This window comes from Chaetura pelagica, unplaced genomic scaffold, assembly GCF_000747805.2.
Source record: "Chaetura pelagica isolate M959 unplaced genomic scaffold, ChaPel_1.0 scaffold266, whole genome shotgun sequence".
Taxonomy (NCBI): Eukaryota; Metazoa; Chordata; class Aves; order Apodiformes; family Apodidae; genus Chaetura; species Chaetura pelagica.
Genome location: NW_009953799.1, coordinates 779,798 through 785,910, shown reverse-complemented (window position 1 = coordinate 785,910; position 6,113 = coordinate 779,798).

Here is a 6,113-nt window from a genome sequence, read left to right as displayed (position 1 = left end):
CTGCTGAACTCTAACTTAGCCCTTTGTTCCCTATGTTTCTGCAGTTGATTGTTCTTACCCAAATTCACCTTCTGGCATTTGCCCTTACTAAACAGTACTTTTTCATAGCATTTCCCTGTGTATCAGGATCCCATTGAACTCTAACTCTGTTTCCCAATATATGCTATCAGCTTATTGTTGTCTTCAAATGTAATCAGTACATTTTCTCTTCAGTTCTCTAGATCACCAAAGGAAATAGCAGACTCCTGATCCCTGCAGTATTACTCAGTCCTTTCCAGGATGTACCTGATTCACTGTCAGTTCCCAACTGGAGTTTCCCCATGGCTTTGGCAACTGCATTTCTTATCTAAATATTCCTTAGTTTGGTTACTGGAACCCTACGCAGTGTAGAGGTCATATATAAGCAAAGGTATATGGCATGTATTGCTTCTCCTCTATGTTACCTTGCTGTAAAAAGAAACTGGCTTGTTTTGATATGATCTGTGTTTAGTAAATTCACTCTGGCTATTACTTCTATCCATTACTTCTGTCTATTTATTTAGATCCTTAGCACTAGTTGGTCAACCAGTAAGAACTGTTAGGAACTGAAGTTTCCTGTATTATTATTTCTGGTGCCTGGTACCTGTCAACAGGCACGTGAGCACTTCCAGCAGCAGTGGCAGGGGAACCCAGCTTTGATCAGCTTAGACTATGTGTAATTAAAACTGTAACTGGTTGGCAGCACAGAATTAACCACCTCCTGGACATGATTGCATCAGTAAGTATTTTACTGTGAACGGAACTATGACAACAGGAAAAAAGAACAAGCAACTCATACCTAACACTTCTTTCTCTTTTCTTCAAACAAGTCAGAGTCCTCAGTCTTTGAGAATGAACTTAGACCAGTCCTCCATCTCTGTAGCTTGTCTTCCTCTGCACAAATTGATCATTATTGCTACTCTCTTAGCAAATAGATGTTCAAGCTATTCAAAGTGTCAATTAACATTGTTTCTACTACTAGCCATTCTCTTAGCCCTTATGATGAGTGTGGAATGTACAGCATGAAGACTGAGCCCTGGTGATCATTTTCCTTTCTAACCTTCTTCCTGTAGAAAATGGTTTGCAGTATTTTTAAAAAATTAATATTAGGTTCTTTATTCAGAAAAATGCGACTTATAAAATTATGTTTCAAGTAATCCTGTTTGTGATCTGTTTTTAAGGTGGGGGTTTTAGTAAAACTAGAATAAACTTGTTCACCCAGAAGTATTCCCCATTTGCTGCAAAGTAGGGACAGCAAATGTGATAAATGACAGATTGCACAAGAGAGATACATTCTTGTTTCAGGTGTCTGGGATAGGATACTAAAAGAATTTGAAGCTTTCACTGTTAATATTATTGAGTTTATCTTTGATGCTAAGTACAGTTATTACCACACTATTATAATATTACACAGAAAATATCAGTCTTAAAGCTGGCTTTTCCTATCTTCTGAATGCTTACTGGTCTTTTAAAAGGGGCATTCTTTTTGTTATTCTTAATATTTTTTTTTTCTGCAGTTTATTATTTGACAGCAGTAAGATTTCTCAAAACAGTGATAGATTTCTTCCTGCCTTTGTAGAAATGCTAAGTTTTTAACTATGTTTTTCCCTGTAAATATAGAATGATTTTGTTTATACAATGTATAAAGTATACAGTAGTGAAATGATTTCTATACTCAAATTAGGCATTATAATCTTTCCTATTCTCCACATGTCTGTCTCTGTCTCAACTGTAAGAAAAGAAGATCATTTCAATCTCTAATAATATTTGAAAAGTGCACTCTCTTGTGTCAAGATTTGCTATGGGAGCTGACAGTCTACATCCCAACTCAGCCTTAATGTCTTCTGATATCCATGAGCAACTGTGTCAAGACTCATTGCATGCAGATATGTATTTATTTATTTCTCAAGTACTTTCAGATGGAGAAAAGAGTATTTCTTTATTTTTGATGTTACTGAGTATAGGCTTTATAATATCATTTATTTTGAATGTCATAAAACACAAAGCTAGAATTTTGAAACTCAGAAATTAAAGTTTGTTTTAATATAATTATTATTATTAAAGCACAAGTAACTTTGAGGAAATTAGGTCCAATGAATTTTATATTGTATACAATAGAATTACATATATGCCTTGTGTACATGTTCAATGTAGAGATTCAACCTAATATTTGTATTAAATGAGAGAAAAATGCTTCTTTAGTTACATAATGATGTTGAAATTAATGCTTTTAGCTATTAGTTTTTAGTTATTGGATTTGGTTTATTGTAGGTCAATATGACTCAAAATAGAAAAAGGTGTTGCATTGTACTGACTTGATAAGACCTGTTAGAGTATTAGAATATATTAGTTGCTCTTTAGTAATTTGAAAAAGATACTAGGAAGTTACCTGGGAGATGAGATGTACACGTCTCCCTAAAAATGCCTTATCACCATTCAATCACTACAGCTGTACATTGGTAAGCCAAAGAAAGCACTGTTCAGACCTAGTCCTTTTGATCTTCTGCAGCATTTGTCTTCATGAGGCACCCTGACAAGTTTATTCTTCCTGACAGCTTCAAGAATAAAATAGCTACAGGAGAAGAGAATATTCCAGTGCAAAAAGGAGAGAAAGCTGTTTCTGCTTAACTTGCCTGTCTCAATCAGGTCAATTCTGCAAAATTTAAGGAGGCATGTCATTAACAGAAGGATCTCTTTGCAGCAAATTGACTATATGAATTGCAACTATTCCTACTGGCCCTTACATGATTATGGTGGTTCAAAGACTGCAAGGAAATTTTGAGCTGTTTGTGCATCCCCAGCTGTTCATAGAATCATATAATAGTTTGGGTCAGAAGAGACCTTAAAAATAATCCAGTTCCAACCCCCCTGCATGGGCAGGGACACCTCCTACTAGACCAGGCTGCTCAAAGCCCCATCCAACCTGGCCTTGAACACTTCCAGGGAGAGCACAGCCACAACTTCTCTGGGCAAATTGTCCAGTGTTTCAAAAGACCAGCAGAGGACAACAGAAATCACTGCTATCTTTTCCCCTGCCAGAAAAAAAATGATACTGAAGTAAAACTAGTTAATACCTTAGGTTAGTGCCAAAAAAAGTGGGAAGAAGGAAAAGAAAGGCAGGGAGCCCCTGCAGACACCCTCCCACTATGTTCAGAGAATACACACAGGCATAGTTTTAAGACTGCTCTCTGCTTAAAAGTCACAGTTGGCAACAGCTGACAAAATTCAGCTGGAGCTGCTAGTATATCTGTATGGATGGTGGAAATTACTTTCCTCATACATCATCCTGAACTGATGAAACACAAGGCACCTCCAGTCCTATTGTAGGAGTAGATGCTGTGCTCAGTCACTTGCTGGTGCTTTGCAAGGCAGAGCTGTGCCTGCTCTCTGCAAGCCCCTCTCCCCAGAGCTGTGCCTGCTCTCTGCAAGCCCCTCTCCCCATTCAGCAGCAGCCACCTGCAAATGCCTTGCAGCACAGAGTACAGCTCAGACAAGCTCCAGGTACTCAGTGTCCTAATAAAGCTTTCAAACCAGATTCAGTATCAAGCCTGGAAGGTAAACTGCAATTAGCAATGTTGGAGGAGGGAGGGAGATTTTCCAACAGGTAACTTACCAAAGTATTTACATATTTACAACTTTGTTTTGGCAGCTAGCCTGGATTTTTTATTTCTGTCTCCATTTTCCTTCGTATAAATTGTTTATTCTAGGCAGCTCAACAAACATAACTGAGTCCACTGCAATGCAGAAAGAAATAATATCTCAGGGACAGGTGTACTAAAACAGTCCCCTTGTTTAAAAATGAGCCTGGTTCCTAGCACAGCCTGTGAATAGAACACCACGCTCTTGCAACTCAGTGCAGCTGCACAGGCACAAGACAAAAGTTGTTCTACTTCTTTCTATCCAGAGAGGTGTGTTGGCCTCAATGTCCCTCAATACTTTTCAAAACTGTGTCACAGCTGTATTTGACTGAAGAAAGAAGTGTCCAAAGAATGGTAAAACAGGACAAGGGGACATGTATAAGGTGAAAGGCACTGAGATTAAGGCTGTTTCTGCAACCCCTCTGCAGGGCTTCTCAGTGAAATTTATATATATGTGCATAGACTTCTTGCCCCTCTGCAGCCCCTTGCCTCAAAGAGTGCAGCAGTCTGTAATGCACTCACAAGGACAATAAACTGACACAGAGTTCTGCCGTTTCCTCAACTGAAATGTCAGCTCTTGCATAAAATGACAATATTTAAAGAATGACAATGTTGCAATTCCCTAGGTTGAAACAACCAAGGAAAAAAAGATCCATGGTGTGATGCCACACTGAATTCCCCATGGACACTTCCACAAGTTTGAGCAGGTTCAGAGTCAGCAAGATGTGGCTGAAAAACTTACTCGAATCTACTTTTGCAAACATAGAGAGCTTTCTGCCTGGCAACATGTCAGTTTGGCTCCATTACAAGCATTACTCTGTTAAGACAGTCCCCAAAACAGTGCAGTGCAACCTTAAGGCTTCCTCCTGCCCTGATGCAAATTGACTGTCTGTGGCTTCTGCAGGGGCTTTTCATGCTTGTAAAAATCTCAAGCTGGGCCCAGGAGACAATAACAGCACTCTTTCTTCTGCCTTCTCACTTTTCTTCTCTTGGCAGCAGTGTGAGTCTTAAGATGAAGCCCAAGCCAAAGCATCTGTCACCCCACAGTCCCTCTTGCAGATCCAGCGTCAGGGTTCACTGTCAGTCCTAAAGTCCTGCACTGGGGTGCGCAGTGGGATGCTCATGGGGTCCAGCTACTTTGTCAGCTGGACCAGTTATGTCTGGGCTTTAGAGTTTGTGCAAGGTTTTCTTCTGTGGGGGAATAGATTGTTGTTATTTCAATGTTCATGCATGGAGGATTTTTTTTAAAATGCTCCCTCCCTGGACCTACACAGCTTTTAAATAGAAATCTTTTTGTTGTACTTGGAGGTTAAGCAATGCACTTCTGCACTTACTTAGCAGAAACTTCTCCTTTGTACTGAACATAAAACAATAGGTAGAACATCTTTATATTGCTTTTACTTTGCTTAACAGGTTCCACACTGAACAATTTCTATAAGTACTAAAATGTCCTATCACTCCTATTTATTGTTAATGGGATATTTGCACCATTTCAGTGATTATTGCCAAGGCCTAGAGTTTATATTCTTCTGTCTAGTACTACTCGATCTTTTATGTGTGCAGGAAATGAAACATTCTCTCCTGTTTCCTGCAAGTAAATGAACAGCAAGTGAATAAATATTCAGTTAATATAAGATATTTCAAGGTCTGAAAGGCCAAATCAGAAGATAATTATAGATTACAAGAACACAGCAAAAAATGTGATTCCCTGTAATGCAGTTATTAAGCAGAAAATGTATTAATTTTCAGCATATCATTAGGAGGGTCAGTGTTCACTACACTTTCTTCTTTATAACGTGTGCTGGACTATCCCATTTAGAACAAAAAAAAGGTACTGTAAAAGTGAGCATTGTACCTGTCATTCGTCAGCGAAAGAGAAGGAATGTGAATACATTTGATTACTACATCACTTACATTAACTGAGACAGGAGTTCAGTTTTGTTTGCTGTCAAAATTACAGAAGTTTCAAGGAGTTTACGATAATTTTGACCTGAAAAGATTCTGCTTCATTATTCTAAGACCAGAGTTCTCCTCTGAGTTTTCTCTTAAAACCATATACCTTCTATGGTTAAAGTCTGAAGGAGTAACCTCATTTGCCTCTTTGGCCTACTTCTCAATTTCAGTTTCTCTTTTGGCTTTTTTTTAAAGTCCCTTTTAGAGAAGAAAAAGGAAGGAAAAAGTGTGGGGGTGATGGTGTCAGAGAGCTGAAGATGAGTGAGGCTGCTAAGAGTGCCATGGCCTTTCAAGGATTCGTATGACTCTATGGGTCTAGCAGCATCCTCAGAAAAATAACTAAAAGAAAACATTATCTACAGGCAATCTAGCTTCTTTTTTTTTTTTTTTTTCTTTCTTTCTCATATGCCTTTGTGGGAGGGAACAATCTGGCCTTTTGAAACTATTAGTATTTTACTATCAGCAACTTAATAAATATCTAAATAAAATTTCTTCACCAAAGTG